A 17351-nucleotide genomic window follows, 5' to 3' on the forward strand; every position below is an offset into this window, starting at 1 on the left:
AGCTGACCTGCAAGCAATGAGCACTGGTGCTCTTGTGCCACAAGAGTAAAAATCTTTAGTCAGCTGAAAACTACAAGATATACCAATAAGGATTGTTCAGTGGTGATAGTTGTTTTCAAAGAAACTGGTGCCTGTTGTCAAAAGTCACATTCACCATTGTGAGTATGAGAATTTTGTGTTTGCCAATGTATTTTTTGTATTGGTTTCTCTTTAAGCACATCCTAAAAACTCAGAAGTGCCTGAAACTCAAATGGGTTTTCATCTGAATAAAAGGAGGGGGTAAGTGAGAGCTTCCTCAGTGCTGGTTGCAAGGTCTGAAGGCAGTAATGTTATACACAGTGCTGAAGGCAGAAGCCTCAATAAGTTGGTGTAATACCCAAAGTAATGCAGTCAATACTGTAGACAGCATTTCCAGTGCCAGAATATCAGCTAGCACAGCACTGTGTAAACAACACCAGCACTTGTGGAAGGAACAGGTCATAATCTGGGTCTATATTGATACATATGAAAGGTAAGTGCAGAATTTAGGAAACAGAAGAAAAAGGAAAGCTGATTTTCAAGCCTGAAAATGTGACTGATCACCAGCTCTGTATCATTCTTTGTGCCAAATGTATCTGTCTAGCAGCATTAAGCATCTGCTTGCCTTTTCCACACAGATGCTGTAAGTAGAATTTGACCTTTTGTTCAGCAAGTGTTTGATTATTTAATGTGAAAATATTAAGTTATCAGTAGGGCTGACTCTTTTGGGAAGACTGTTCAATTTTTATACAGCCCAAGTTGTTAAAGTACTTTGGAGCATGAACAACTTCAGAGCAGAACAAAGCAGCCAGTGCTAATGTGTAGAAACTCCAGAAGTAAATAACAGCTGTTCAAGAAGACTTCTATTAAATATGTATTAATTAACTTGAAGTGCATCACTTAAATATGTGAAGAGATTATCTTGTGTTAATTTACATTAAAACACACAGCACTTGTTAGCCTCATTACACCACCCTAAGTATATCCTAAGCCATCACCTCATCTTACACTGAGCGTTTTGTTGGGTGTTGATTGCTTTCGATTTGCCCTTTTAAAATGTCACATAGTGGCCTCCATTTCTTGTTGGATCTCTTCTTTCTCTCAGGTTTTGCTCTTGCATACTTACTGTTCTTACTTGTGTCTGTTCTGTGCTGAGCAGAAAGAAAAATAACAATAGGTTGTGAAAATATAATGGTAATTGCTCATTCAAACTTCACAGGTGGATCCTCCTGTTAACCTATGAACCAGCAGAGAATGTAAGTGTCCATTTGTGTAGAAAAATTATTTTATACGAGGATTCAGTATCACCTTTAGACCAGGAAAGACACATAGTGAAATAGATTCTCTTTCATGAAATTATAGATAAATAAAATATTAGCAGCACTAATAATAGTGGTCTAAATCAATGTATCAATCTTTCCATCCATAAAACAAGTATTTTTAGGTGGACTTAAGTAAAGACCCATCTTTCTTTCTATTTTGGTTCTGAAAATTTTTAAACTTATAAGATTTTCCTTAGTATCATTTTATCAGCTGATCCAAGTGCTGGGCTGTTCTTTCATCCGTTATTTTGACTCCGCAGACTCACTGATCACAAGTTGGAGTGCAGTTCTTGTTTCCCACACCTATCCCAGCACACTCCTCACTAGGGGGAGACTGAGGAATGTGAGAACTCGCAGACAGGCCCTGGCAGAGCAGGAAGGGCAAGTGAAACCAAAATATTTGGCTTTAGTAGAATCTTGAAGTCCTCGACAAGTTGCTGCAATGCATGGCTCTCCTGGGAGAAGTGGGGGTGTTTGCTCTATTTTCAGGTTGTTTGCAGTTAAGACTTTGTGAATTTGCACCTAGGTTGTGTTTCCAAGATTGTCTTTAATGTATTTATGCTTAGGGAGACATTATCATAAGTGAAAGCTTTGCAAGGTACTCATGGCAGTATGGGAAGGGTGCTGGTAGAGAAATCCAGACTTGGAAGTCACAGCCCTTTGGTTCAAGAGCAGATTTAGGTGCATGTATCTAAAAAACCTTTAAAGGTGACTTAAATTAAGTGACTTAAATTCTTGTGCATTTACAGTGCTCATCTCTGTGACCTAAAGGATGTATTTTTCAGAAGGGGTGGAGAACTGGGCTGAGATGCCATGGTGTGTAGCAGGATTGACCACCCCTGCAGTGAAGATGTTTTTCCTAATATCCAACCTAAACCTCCCCTGGTGCAGCCAAACCAAAAGGCCAGCTGGTCTCTAGTGAAATCTGGAGAGTAGTAGATGTTTTTTCACCCTAATCTTTAAAGGCACAGATAATTAAAGGTAGGAAAAGTCTTTCACATGAGGTAAATGAGGTAAAAGGATTGCAATTCACAACATAATCTGTTTCTTTGCTTACAGTTAGAAGCTTTAGAAGTGGTAGAGCTAAGGAGAGCCTAAGATGTTTCTTGTTAAACACTTAAGGATAGGAAAAGATGTGTGAGGGTAATTACCTTGATTAAAAAATTTTATCATCTTAAATAGGTATTTTTCAAGGTGCTAAAAAGGGATTTTGCTGATTTGGGCTGAAACTATTACTCTCTATCTATGTTTAACTCCTCTCTTTCCTGTCACTCAAATTTTCATTGTTTCATAAAGTAAATTCAGTGTCAGCCAGCAAATGTTAGTGTTTCATAATTTCTTTTTTAAAAGGATGTCAGTCCTTTAAAAAGGAGTGATGAATGAATGAGGGACATTCATGATTGGGGCAGAGATGCTGTTTGGTGCATGGATTACTGGGCTGCTGGGTGTTTTGTCTATTAAAATGCAATTTCTCCCTCTGTCCTTCCACCTGTGCAAAGGCAGATGGAATATTCAGTGTAGGGAGTAGGAGCTGGTGGGTATACAGGACCTTTTTATTACTCAGTGAACAGCACTAAATGGAAAAAATGTAAGTTAAATGTAAAAAAAAGTAAAAATTTATTTGTCAAAAATTTGACAAATCTGATGTGAAACCAAGTGCTCAGGGTAGTAGTTTAACTCAGAATTGTTTGACTTTTTGCCTGGTCACTGTGTTAGATGTGCTGTGTCATATTGCTTCAGAAAGAGATCACAAAACAGAACACTGAAATTGTGTTTGATACAAATGTAGGAGGAATCCCAAATTCAGCAGTAAACAAGGATGAAAAGGAAGGCAGCACAATAAGGGCAAGAAAAGATGCTTAAGTTTCCTTCAGTTCCTGCCTCATTGTTTATTCCAGCTTCCTGTTTTTTCAGTCTGCTTCTCAAGCCTTTCTTGTGCATATACACAGATTACAGTATGCACAAGAATAAGCTGAAGGCAGAAACTGACTTAATGAAGACATTCTTGTGAGAGAGAAAAGATTTTGTTGTCCACAGATGCGCAAAGAAAAACAGAAAAGCAGCTGCCCTTAGAAATGGAGTAAAAGTAGAGCTGAGTGATGATGCTTTACTCAAAATCTGGGGTGTTGAAAGCCTTTGAGAGCTTCTGGTACTGTTGTGCAGGGATGTAACCAAGGAGTGAAACAAGAAGCTTCTCTAAGGCTCATGCCTTAGTTACTGTCCTGAGCAGTCCTCTTAGGCAATTTTCAGATGGCAAATAAGGATAGAATGAAACAGCTTTCATAACTCTGGTATGGATGACACAATAATCCGTTTTGTGTTAGAAACTTCTCTTTCCTTCAGACCAAGCTATAGAGACAGTAGTGTGCTGTCATCTTCCTCTTCAGAGGAGGATTCTGAAGTGCAGAGGTCCTCAGCTCACCAATTCCCATCTCTGTGGGAAATTGCTTTGTCTTTTCTGAAACCTTTGAGGGCAAGGACAGTGTAAATGTGGTGGAAAAAATTTGTATGGCAAGTTAGGTGGGAAGGTGAGGTGAGGTGGAGCTGAGATACAGCAATTAAGTGAAGGCTTCTGGTCACTTGGCCTGCTGAGTTAAGGAACTAGGGATATTGGTTAGCAACAATTATTAAATTTAAGGAATATCTGCATTACACCCACAAGGCTGTGAGCACTGGCATCTGGGTGAATCGGGCTGCTTTATTCTACTCCTGATGTTATTTGTTTGTCAGCTGAAGCATTTATGAGAGCAAATGCAGCTGGTGGCATTTGGGCTATGAAAATTATAGTTTGTAATATTCTTCTAACAGTAATTGGAGAGTTTAAAGAATTCTATAACTAATATTTCAGTCATGCACTGAAAACCTTCAAGTTTTAGGAATTTTTTTCTTTTGCACTACCTCTATCAAATAGCCAAATATTCTATAGGATTTCTCTGAATTACTAAGCATGCAGCAGCATACCTGGTGAAATAGATCAGTGGCCCAGTCTGCTTTGACAACTCCAATGTAACCAAATATAGGAGAAAGAGAAGAGAAAATTTGTAGGGCTGGTAGTAGCTTGTATTTTTCAATAATTTATCAAGATTCGAGAGCACAGATTTCCTTTGGGAAATATTAGTTCTAAGGTTTACAAAGTGCCTCAGTTGTAAATACCCATAAAAATGACAATTTGGTAGGTCATATTTATTCTTAAGCGGGTCAAAGGACATTAGCGTATTCCTACTGTATAAATCTGTCAAGTACAGAATTTCTTTATGCTCCCAAATCACAAAAGCACCTCTTACAGTCAAGGAGAAAGCGTCACATTATTGCCAATCAAGGACAACAAGCAAGAATATTGATCTCCACCCAATAACTTTTGCCCTGCTCACTAAGTTTTTATTACTGAAACTGGACACATCAAGGGATTGGATTTAATATATACATATAGTGCTGATTTATTACAGGAGGAGAAATATGATCTGGCCTTACTTCTGGCTCAATATTTTAACACTTATTTTTTTCCTTGCATGGAAGCTTTTTCTACAGACAAAGTGTAAAATTTCCAGCTAGCCCTGGATGTGCACAAATCTTCAGCTTGCAGAGTACGTTGACTTATGGGTGTGCAAGCATCCTGCCTTTGGTGGCCTTGAAGTCATGAGTCTTGATTTTAGGAGTTTATGTGAAAGTCTGTATAGGGGGATTGTTACTTCAGAGAGACATAACTAAAGATAGGCTTGGGGAGACTGAGGGGTGTGTGGGCACAAGAGGTCTGGGTGCTGGTTGCTGAGCCTGCTGTGAAGATGTGTTGGCTTTGTGCTCATCTGTGGAGCTGTGCATGTCAAACCCTTTGTATAGGGGCTGTTTAGCAGTCACAGGTATTGGGATGAAGCAGAGGGCCAGCATCATGCATCTTGGTCTCCTGTTGGTAAAACTTCATATTTTTTCGTCATTTTTAGCTGATCACTGCAGAGGATTTGGCCTGCTCCACAAACACAGCATCTTTGAGCTCTGTCCACGGTGATAACCAAGGCTTAAGGCGGAGCTGCTTTTTTTAGAAGGGAAGTGCATCTACAAAGCTGAAGGCAGAGTTCTTCACCACAGAATTACAGAACAGTGGACATTGGAAGGAGCATCTAGTCTGACCCATCAGTTCAAAGTACATTCAGTGAGAACAGGCTGCTCAGGATCTGTCCAGACAGTTTTTGAAAGCAGGAATAGTTGTTACCACAGCCTCTGAGGGCAACCTGTTCCAGTATTTCAGTGGTCAAGGGTAAGCTACTCAGTTAAAAATACAAGCCATATAAGTCAGCAGGACCAGATATCTGTTTATTTTGCCTCCTAGGGAGCACCCAGCTTCCTGTATAATTATAAGCCCTGCTGGTTTTTTACCTGTCTAGGCAAAAGATAGGAGTTTTGATTGCTCTTTGGCCTTTCAAGAGCTGGTCAGCCCTTTCACAGAATAAATGCATGCAGAAGTAGCTGATGGATTTGCTGCTCATGTTCATAATGCTGTGGAGAGAGCTGGAGAGGCCATATTCTGCTCTCCATCATTTCCTGACAGAGCAGGCAGAGGGACATATGCTGAATTTCTCAAGACATATCCTTCCCATCCATGCCAGACATTTTGTCAAGAGGTTATGTGCAAGGATTATGTGTTTGTCAGGATTTCCAGATGCCAAGTAATCCCAGCCTTTTCTCAGCACACGAGCAAATCCTACCGTGCCTGCAGAGCAAACCTGACACTCCCTGGGAGTGCCCCTGCACGTGTGTGCACACTCACACTGCATCTGATGTGGCTGGGGGTCCTGCTCGTGTGCCCTCCTGTGGATTTCCACAAGCACAACAAACTGGATGTGACTCAGACACTCTGGATTAACTCTGCGTGTTCAGACCATCTGTGCAGCACATGTAGCACTGGGCTGATGGTGCTTGGAGGGTTGGACACAGTGCTTCTACCACACAGCTCCTGGGGATGCATTTCAGTGTAGGAAGAGTTCAGAACAGGATCATGGCACAATCAGAAATTGTGCTTTTTACTGGAGCCTCTAGGAAGAATTCTGCCATAGAAATTTCAGGTTCTTCATCCTCCTGACTTGTTACAGGTAATTGTAGTCAGCCTTACCCTGCCTTCAGGGTGCTTTCTTATGGCACAGATTTCAGAAGGATCTGAGAAGGCAGTGGCTTTTGATTTTGCATCTGTGTGCCTTGCCTAGAACGTAATTTCTTCACCAACAGGAATTCAGACCAGAAAGGAGAGTGAACAAGGTGGAGTTGAGATGAAAATATGACCCAGGGTATGCATTGTCTACTTCAAGTGTCAGGTGGAAATGCTGAGTTCTGCCAACTGCCTTAAAAATCACCTCTTAGAATCAAGCCTAGGATGAGAAAATGACAATGACTTCCATGTCACCTTTTTAGGTAAATACAGAAAGCTGTACTTGCCAGAGCAGTGATGAATCATGATTTCCTTCCATCCAAAGAGCCTTGGGCTTTTTCCTCATTCAAACATTTAACTTACTTGCAGGGCTGACAGAAAAGCAGTAGATTTTTTTTCCAAATATCCATTTGCCTTTCCATTTATCTACTTTGATCTAAAATACAGAACCTGATAGATGCCCTAGGTAAATCAAACATTTTCCGTCTGCCAAAACGGTTTTGCAAATGCTTATTTCATGCCATTACCATTTTTCTGTTTCTAGCAGTAAATCAAAAAGTATCAGCCATTCATCCACTTTAAAAGTAATGCCTTTCCTTTGCATAATTACACATACCCAGTGGAGATCTGTGTGCACAGTAAATCTATTCCTTTAAAAGGTTTCGCCTTAAGTACCACAGTGACATAAATTGGTGAAGCGCAAATTTATTTATTTAAAAGGTTTATTCTTTTAACTGATCGAGTAACTGTTACACGTCCATTGTTTGGTTTGGGTGGGGAGGGCTTTTATTAATGTATCAGATTTAATTTTGCAGCAGATGTTTATGTAGAAAGGTCTCACTCCTTCCAGGACTTGTAGCAATTGATATGCGTGTGTTAATTTATTCTCATTACAGGTTTATTCTTAACTGGTGTTCAGGGGGTCTTCACTGTATCTCCAGTAGATCCTTGAGAATTAAATAGTTTAATGAATGTAATGAGCAAGCTTGAAAGAAGTACACGAAAAGCAGAATATGGATTTGGGTATTACCTCTCCAGATTTGCAAATAACGGAAGTACGGTACTAACAGGGAGTGAGAAATTGCCAAAAATAAATGTCTTCAAGTAATAAATGCCCCGGATGGTATTTTGGCAAAGCAAAGATTAAAAAATGGCTCTTTTCATCATTCTCATGTAAACTTGCTCATCTTTGTAAGTCATGCTTGTAGCTCTCAGGGGTGTCAAACCTAAAGCAGACAAGCCCAGCTGGTGGAAGCCTGGGAGTGAGATGATGAATTTTTTAGCAGATATGAGTTTATTTTTAGGCTTTATAGAATTATGTTTCATTTCCCTGTGAGTGAAATTGTAGGAAGTAGCTTAGAAGAAAAACAAATTAAGAAACTTTACTAGAACAGCAAAAAAATTGCAAAACACTGGACCCTAACTACAGTTGAGCACAACATATCCTGATTGCATTTGAAATTGTGGCTACAATTTAGTCCTGCAAATATTTACATACATGTTCAGTTTAATGCATATGAGAATTCTTGAAACAAGCAGTAAGTCTGAAGAGACAGCAGACTGCAGGTTAGGTTATGGCATGGAGAACTGAGCAAAATTTCTAGTGTGAATATATTTTCTGTGGATATATTTTCCGTGGTGCTGAATGTGGGAGTAAAATTCCAGCCTGGATTTTGTTAGGTTATTCAGGGAAAGAAGTGTAGAAACATTTTGGGGGAGAGGAGAGTTCATAGGAAGGTTTTGAGTCTGGAATCTTGTTTGGTTATGAAGATAATTTCATTATCAACATATTCAACCCTATGATTTCACACTATCCATTTTTTGCTGGCATTACAGAACTGTCAACAGTTAAAAAATAAAAACTGCATTAGTTTCCAAAGCAAGTCTGGGAAAATGCCATGGACCTGGGCTGAGGAGATGCATATGATAGTTACAGATCTAGCAAGGGCTGTTTTTTGCAGGAAGTTTATTACATGCAGCTACACATCCCATGTCCATTAAGGTCACTCTTTTGAGATTTCATTTTAAGTGAATTTGGCTTTTGGGGTCTTTTCTAGTACGTGGAGTAGATCAGATGCTGTCAACCATCATTTTTTATCAGAATTGATGGTGGTGCTGCCATGTGGTTTTTGCCTGTGATAGAAAGTGAATTAGTAAATGACAAAGATGCCTCTTTGAATCCCATGTCCTAGAATGTGTTCCTGGGAGTGCTGGGGACTGCAGCCTTCCCCAGTGAAACAGCCTCCCCTCTGTTCTGCACTTGGGAACCAAAGGAGCCACCTTAAAGGGTGAGAGAGTACCTCAGCTTCCAAACTGGCTCAATCTTTGTCTTCCCATGCTGTTTGCATCGATGCTAATCAATGTTAATTATGGTAGTGGGGCTTGTGATGTACTCATTATAAAAGCCATCCTATTTTCTTGTGCTTGTACAGTCTGTAGCACAATAGAGCCCTGATTGGGGTTCCCTAGATGCTGCAAATAGTAATACAATTTGTTATAATAATGAATATGTGGTTCATGGTGTAAGACTCCCAAACTCAGTTCATGGAGCTTGGAAGCCTCACTTGATAATTCTGTCTGCTGTTACCACTGACTATGGCATTCTGGACATGTCTTGACAGTTGGGGTCTCAGCAGTAAACCAGTTAAGTTTTTGTTTGTGTTTCAATAGGTGCTTCTTTTTAAATTTGCATTTGAGTCTGTGGGGTTTTGGTGTAAATACATGCTTGAAGTTAGCTGTGCTTAAAAACTCTTCTGATTCAGCTTGCTCACTGTGCTGGGTTCATGATCCCACTCTCATGGACTGGTGCTTCCTCCATGACTGCACTTGGAGCTGCTGGGTGCTGAAGGATGGGGTGCCAGGGTGTTTCTTTAATGAAGGTAAGAGCTGCAAGGGTAGGAAGGTGCTTTGTCCCAGGTGCTGAGCAGCTGCTGTGAGTAGTTTGTGACAAGAGTTCCCAGCTCCTGCAGGGCCTGGAAGTGGGAGCTGATGCCTTCCTTCCTCCTGAAGCTGCAGCCTCCTCCTCTTTTACTACGAGCTGACACTCAAGAGGTGCAGTCTCCTATGATGAATTTGGTTCAGTCCGACTGTTATCCTCACTGGAAACTTCAGCAACATTGTGTATATTAATTAATTTGTATAAATAACTACAATTCATCCCCTCAGTCTGCACTACCTTTGTGAGTTTTGATGACTTTATACACACTCTTTTTTGTTTCTTTCTTTTTTTATCAGAGAAAGCTTTACAGTGTTATTGCTTGTTAATCAATGTTGTTGACATTGGTTTCAGTCCTGTTTTTTCAATTCCCACCAGGCTGCATGCTTGAATTTTAGTTACCTACATGCAGTTTAGGTGTGTGATTATCTGCATGACTCTGGTTTTCTGCTAGACTGCTGACCAAGCCTGTGTACAAAAATGTTTTAAATTGTTTAGATGTTACATTACCTCTCTTGAGTGTGTATTATGTTTTAAGAGGAATTCAAGTCAGTGGAGAGCTGCATCTGTGTTTGTAATTAATTTAAAGTATTTATTATAGCAGCTAGATTTTTCCCTGTTAATGGTGCTTTACTGAAATTTCATGATCTACAGCACACCCTAGTGATATCTGGAAACCATGAAGTTACACCCAGTCAATTTTATTTCCTTTGTGGTGAAACACATCTTAGGACTACAATAAGCAAAGTCCAGGAAAGTAAATGCCTAAATGCCTTTGTATCCAAGATAGGAAATGGGTTTATAAAGCAAAAAACAATCTTAGAAACTGAGACTACAGGCTAGTCCTCTGTGAAAAGAACATCTGTATAATGAATTCATCTGGCTTGCAATCTATGATGTTTGACATGTTTAATAACATGTGGAAAAGCAGCCTAGGGTCATATGAGAAGAGTGAGAAATATCTCTTGGGTTCCCATTTAAACAAAAGCATTGTGGAGGAAAGCTGCAGGCAGATTTCATAGGTCAGAAGCACGAATGGTCATTTACTCTCTTATAGCCAGAACATTAACATTCATGCTTTGTATTAAATTCCTCCTTTTGCAGGATGTTAGGTCACAGATGGTGGTACCTGTGTTTAGTTTTGAGTTGCCATCAGGCTCCCTATGATCCTGCAGAGTTGTGTACACCTTCCTAACTTTTCAGGCTGTCATCCACTCAGTTTTTCCTGGATTTCTGTATTTCAGTCATTTGTTTTCTTCTGATTTGTCTAAACACACAGACTGTCAAGGGTTCTGAATTAGTTGCTGTTGACCCCATGATGGGGTGAGAGGAGAACGCAGGTTTGAGAAGGAATCTGACAAAGAATTGTAACTAGGTAGTCAAGAAGGAAGGCAAATATTTATCAGAGGTGAAACCAAATAGGTGATGTGTGCATGACACTGAAGGAAAGTGAAAGCAATATGAGCTGCAGCTTGGCCCAGCTGGAAGATCTGATCCCATGTCTCTGTTTCATGTACAGAGCATTCCTTGTCTATGTAAGGCAAAGCTGAATATGGGGTCCTGCTTCCTGGTTCTCTCACGCATGAGAAATCTGTAATACTTTGGGGAGAGGCAGAGTTCCTCTCAGACCCCTGCATTTCACTCTTGTCAGGTAATCCAAACAATAATGGAAATTAGTGTTTTGTTTTATGTAAATAAAAACAAAAAGTTTGCAATAATTTATGGTATTTATTTAAATGACATGCAAATTACTTTGTGAAAACTTAGGGGGGAAAGCAGCACAACTGAAACAGCACAATTGTTTCAGAGAACATTCATTTCAAATCCACATACAATATTTCATTCATGCTTAATTATTTCCCCAATGCTAGTCTAAGCATTACTAGTTTCCTTTGTCTTCTTGCTTTTGCATGCAGCATGATTAGCAAAACTGCTTGTGCTCTACCAACTCCTGCACATATGGGGTTTAGCCTCATTGTTCAAGGGGTGGAGCAACAAGCCATATGAACACTCATGCTGCCAAATTTGGCACACGTGAGCCCTCCAAAGTACACAGATATCACCCGTTTCATTTAAATCCCTGGCTATATTTTGCATTGCTACCATAATGGCAACTCCATTGTCTGGGTGTATTATTTGAAGCAGCTTTTCTCCCATTGTTTGTGCACTGTAAGCCTGGAGGTTTCAGTAGTCCTCGTGAGCAGCTTACGTGAAAGAAATCACTTAGCTCGCAGTGAACCTGCTGGCAAAGGAACAGGCCATGACTAAAGCATGAGACCTGTGATCTTTCTGGAGAAAATCTCTTCAGTAGATGGCATAATTTCTTGCTTTCATGAGACTCTGTTCTCAGGTTTGGACTCAGTATTTCCTTTTGTCACCTCTGGGGCATGATGGGAATATCGGCTGAAAAAAAAAGAGTAATGATGCTGTGGATGTGTACCCTAACAACATCTTACACACATCTCAAATACTAGCAGAGACACAGCTACTGTTTGTCAGAAATTTAAGACAGTTGTTTATTCTAACTGCAGCAAACTCTTGGCATTTTATTCTTCCATGATATTGATGGAATTGGCACATCCTGCTGTGAGTCTTTCCTGCAGACTTTGGAAACATAATGTTTGTCTGCTTAGGGAAGAATAAAGAATTTCCTAGAATTTATTGTAGAGGAAGAGCTGCCCAGTTCTTTCCCTTTCTAGCATTCAGTCACCTGCCTGGGCAGTGCCCTCTCCTCCAGTGGCACTTGCCTCTTGGGATTGTGTAAACACACACTGTTGTCCGTAAAGCCATTCAGTATTAGCTGCTCTTTACAAGTTATGGCAATTACTGATTTTGCATGCACATCACTCCTGACACAGTAATTTGTGACATTTTTAAAGCAGTGGCTCCCAAGATGAGGGCTGCAGAAAGCCAGCAAAAGGTCCCTTTGTAGTTTGCAAGGCTTCCAGTTCATTTTGTTTCCAAAGTCTAGCTCATGTTAGAGGACAATATTAATGTTATTTAAAGACTACTCTGCTCTTCATTTAGCTTAGTTCTTCAGAGAACCCTGTTGCAGCCACATAGGCATTATGTGATCCCAGAGGGATCCTTTGTCCTTGCATGTGACACTGAGGGGTGACCCAGGAGACAGTATTAAAATCTGCTAAACTGAAAGACTGTAAGGCTGAAAATCCCATTTTAACCTATTTGAGAATTTGCAGACTTCTGGAAGCTTCAAATCTGGTCCATCATTGTAGAGAGTGATTCAAATTCACCTTTTCATCTTTTTGCCTCCAACTTACCACAATAAAAGAAAATCAGGTAATGTAATCTGTACAAGATGGCCTCTTTCAGTCTACTACCCAGTTGCCTGTGACTTCCCCTCCTGCCTGCCACATTATCAGAACCCATATCCAGGAATACTGGAGGAAATGGTTTGTGTTCCTTTGGAAAACTGGGGCTCTTATTTGGTACCTCTGGAGTGGGTGTAAGGTTGGAAGTGAAGCCAGCCAAGGACCCTTGGTTCTGATGGGACTGAAATCAGCTTCTTTGCACTCAAAGTGTGTCTCCAAAGTAATGTGTGTTGAGGGCCAGAATTAACACAGTGGACACTTACTGTTCTCAGACTCCAGAAGCACCAGTGCACATTTTTTTACCCCACTGAATAGTACCAAGCATGGAATGTATTGCTGATGTTATTCCCGGCACCTTCAAATGTCATCCATCCTTGATACTCAAATGTTTTGTCCCTTAACTGAATGTACAGTAGGCATTTTAGATCTGATTTTGACGTTTGTCTAAATTATGTATGTCCTTTAATTAGAGTTTTGACAAAACCTCAGGTGCACTGTTTTAGACACACTCTGCAAAAGAGTGGCTCTAGGAGATGGAGGTTTTTTTAGCTCCTCTCTGGGAATCTTTCTAGCTCCTCTCTGGTATTTTGTGCAGCAATTTTTTCACCAGGTTTTTATTTCCACATCAGTGTTCGTCCATGCTATAACCTATAAACATGTAAGCTAATTTCAGGACACTGACTTTTACATTCAGATTGCTGTAGCTTTTTTCTGAAAAGGTCACAAAATGACTATACCAGTAAACACAATTAGTGAATTAGGTTGCTGAGGAAGTAAAAAAACAGCATAAATTACTACTGTAAAAGAGGCTAAAAGATTAGGAGATAGGTAATTCCATTTGCAGGTAAGAACATGCCTGAAGTACCTTTAACAGCTTGCTTGGACAGTGCTAGCTAGCAATGTATGTCTGTTCCAAAGCACCAGCCTATATTTTTGGATCATCTTTCAAGACTGAGATGATATAAGGCAATTAATAGTGTTTTGTGACCTTCTGCACCAGCAGTCCATCTTTTTGGCATTGAAACTGATTTTGCCCAACTTGGCATTTTATCACCTAGGAGTACGTGGGGAGATCAAAGAGACACCTTTAACAGCAGCAGTAGAATGATTTAGGTCTGTCACACTCTTCTTCAAATTCACCCTTTCTTACAAGCTGATGAGGCAAACCTCTTCCTTGCTTAATATCACATAAGGTACATTGAAAGGCTGTGAAGAGGCAGATGTTCTATAGCTTCACTTCATATGCAAAAACCTGTTATTCTTTATTTGCATTCAATTAGAAGTCAGACCCCGATGAATATCTAATGTAGGAAATGGGAAAAGATTTGCCATCAAGCATATGCTTTGCTTGTAGTGGATCTCAGTTAACCTGCTATTGTGTCTTCCTGCAGTGATTTGGTCATTTCTACTACATTATTTACACCTTCCAGCTCAGGGGTAAAGAGTGTTAATAGGTGACAACTGGAGTTATGTTCCTGCTTTTTGAAATGTTGCCTTTTCTCCTTCCTTTAAAAAAGCCACTCTGCAATTGCAAATTTCCCTTACTAAGTAGCTCTGAGGATTTAAATGCTGTAGCATTACTTCCATATTAATTATCTTTTTTGATACAGTTGTGCCTTGTTTGATCTTGTGAAAGCTCACCATTCTCCTGGCAATCCTAAGTATAATATGAGGAGCTCAGAAGTTATAAAACTGTTGTGTTGTCAAGAAGGGAAGGTTCAAATGATCGCTGTAATACGAAGCAGAAGTGGCAGACTCTTCCAGAACAGCTGCTGTGATTGCTGTGACACTGTAAGAGCACACATACCAGGGTATTACAGTACCTAGGGAGAGATGAAAGTTGTCTGGAGCCCAAGACATCAGAGACAGGGATAAGCAAAGCAGCTTTTCATCACTGCAACACAGGGTTTTACAGACTTTGGGGGAAAATGACAAAAATCTCATACCCTCCTAAACTAGGATGTGATTAGAAACTTGCTTCTTTGTATCTTCCATCCTTTTTCTTCTCTATGGACCACTCCCACCACATGTTCTGGAGAACACATGACATTTCTTCCTTTTTCTTTTCTCTTTGCTTTGATCTAACATTGTAAATTAAACCATCCTCACTCATATCCAAGCAATGCAATGATACAAAAGGGAAACCTTGAGAGTCATTTTAGGTGCTTTGCAAAGTTAGACAAACAGATCAATATTACTTCATGCACGCCTCAAGTTTGAATGATTTTTTTGTCCTGACATTGTGATGATAAAAAACTTCAAGATTTTAGGAAACAAAAAAAGTCCAACTAGATGAAATGATGGCACTAATTCTGTCACATTCTGCCTAATCCTCATGTTTTCTCCAGGAATCTCTAGCATAGAATAAAATGTAGAGAAACAAATTTTTTTTCTGTGCAACAAGATTGTCTTATCTTGAAAAAAAAAAAAAATCTCAGAGTTTCCTGTGCAGGTAATAGGTATTTCAGATAATTGGATCATGTGTTTCTGGACAGTTTCTCTAGACTGCTTCTGATGAGCATTTTCTCAAGATGTAATAAAGGACAGGCTGAAAGCCAGAATGACTCATTGTTTTGGTAGCAACAGCCCATCTGCAGCTGAAATAGTTTTTGGTGCCCCTTGGCCTATCTCTTAGTATGTCAAAAGCTGTGCAAACATGAGGCTGAGAACAGACTGAAGGGGCTTGCAGTCATTTTTGGTTCTGCTGTATGTTAGCTAAGCCCATGACAGAAATCTGCCGAGTGGCTCATCAGACCAGAATGCCAGTGCACCACTGCTGTGACTGATTTCTGATGCCTGCTTTTGACACATAATGAAGATTTTTGGGAATAAAAGGAAATGTGGTTTTTATCTTGATTTTTAAAAGCATGGAGATCCTAGTAACCTGAAGAGGAAAAACATATAAAACATCCTGATACAGGAAATGAAATAGTGAATCAATGCTGATAAAAGGGATGGGGGAAGAGCAATGATATCTAGTATTTATTAAGAGCCCAGCTCAGTGCAGTGAATACAGAATCACAGAATGGGTCAGGTTGGAAGGGAGCACAGTGGGTCATCTGGCCCCAGCTCCCTGCTCAAACAGAGCCATCACAGAGCAGTGGCCCAGGATTGTGTCCAGACAGTTCTGGAATGTCCTCAGGGAGGGACACACCACACCCTCCATGGGCAGCTGTTCAGTGCACATGAAAGTTCTTCCTCATCTTCAGGTGGAACTTCCTGGGTCAGTTCCTGCCTGTTGCTCCTGTCCCATTGCTGAGCCCCATGGAGCAGAGCCTGGTCCGTGCTCTGACCCCTCCCTTTGGACACTGACACAGGGATGAGGTCCCTTCTCAGTCATCTCTTCAGGCTGAGCAGGCCTGGCTCCCTCAGCCTGTCCTCCGAGGAGAGATGTTCCATCCCTAAATATAGAGAGCATACAGTGAGATTATTGACAGGATGCGACGTACAGAAGGATTGCCTTGAACTGCTCTCACTCCACCAGCTCCTAGAATTGAAAAGCACACGAACACCTGTACCCGGAGCAAAGCTGTCCCTGTTTGTGCTCGGGAGGCCCTTCCCGAGCTGCGAGTTTATCCCAGAGCCGTGAAGAGCTGCGGGTTTATCCCAGAGCCGTGAAGAGCTGCGGGTTTTCCCCGGGCCCGGGAGGAGCTGCGGGCTCTGCGAGGTGCGGCTGCCGCCAGATGGAGCCGCCGGGCAGCGGGACCTGGGCGGAAAAACCCACCCGGGGAGCCCCGACACAGCGGCAGGAGCCAGCACAGCACAGCACAGCCCAGCACAGCACAGAGCTCTGCTGGTACTGGAGCATCGCTGGGTGCTCACCCGGGAGAGCAACAGGCACAGTCCAGCAGCCCTGGCTGGCAGCCGCGGGCACAATGCTATCTTAAAACAGCGGCTGCAAGAACCACATTCCCTAGAACCAGATTCCCGTAAAGAACCAGATTCCCGTAAAGAACCAGATTCCCGTAAAGAGCCACATTTCCGTAAAGAACCACATTCCCATGAAGAACCAGGCTTCTGTTGACTGCAGCTGAGTCAGTGTTTGCCTAAGTGTAGCGCGATTTCATGTACGGCATGAAAGGATATTTACCCTACACACTTATCTTACATTTCCATTTTAGTAATTTCTATTATACTGGAAAACAGACTTACTAAATACCTACTGATGTAGCCCTAATAACCCGGGTGTATTTTAGTGAAGTAATGATTCGGTTTGGTATAGTGATAACAATTCCTTCCTTTGATGGTTAGGAGACTTCATTGCTTTTAATTTTGCCCCTTGGAAAGATGCTTGCAGCTAGAATTTGGGGTGTTACTTTTTAAAATGTACATGGCATTTAGGTTCTTTGCTCATTTTAGGAATTACATTTGTATTTTACATCCCAATCATAAAAATCAAGAGCATCAGTAGACCTGTAACATTTTGAGATGTTACAGAGAGAGTTATTTTATGTGATCATATAAAGGATGGGGAGGTTAAGAAGTCCCCAGTGTAGCCACAAGAAAGGGACAAAAATTCTGAGTTATATTTCTCCTTCATTGTCTCATCCTGCATTTTCAATTTCTGAACACGGAACTGACAGGATGATGGTTTATCTTAAACCAGA

At 40.8% G+C, this 17351-nt stretch overlaps 1 protein-coding gene across 1 annotated transcript in view; it reads right to left on the reverse strand.

The window, feature by feature from the left end:
* Window positions 1-15753: 15753 nt before the first annotated feature.
* PLEKHF1 (pleckstrin homology and FYVE domain containing 1) overlaps window positions 15754-17351 on the reverse strand; it is a 63947-nt gene continuing 62349 nt past the window's right edge. The window contains exon 3 of the transcript XR_004419052.1: window positions 15754-16145. The gene's annotated coding sequence lies outside the window, so the exon portion shown is untranslated. The remainder of the gene's footprint in view (window positions 16146-17351) is intronic.

Source organism: Catharus ustulatus, chromosome 11, assembly GCF_009819885.2.
Source record: "Catharus ustulatus isolate bCatUst1 chromosome 11, bCatUst1.pri.v2, whole genome shotgun sequence".
NCBI lineage: Eukaryota > Metazoa > Chordata > Aves > Passeriformes > Turdidae > Catharus > Catharus ustulatus.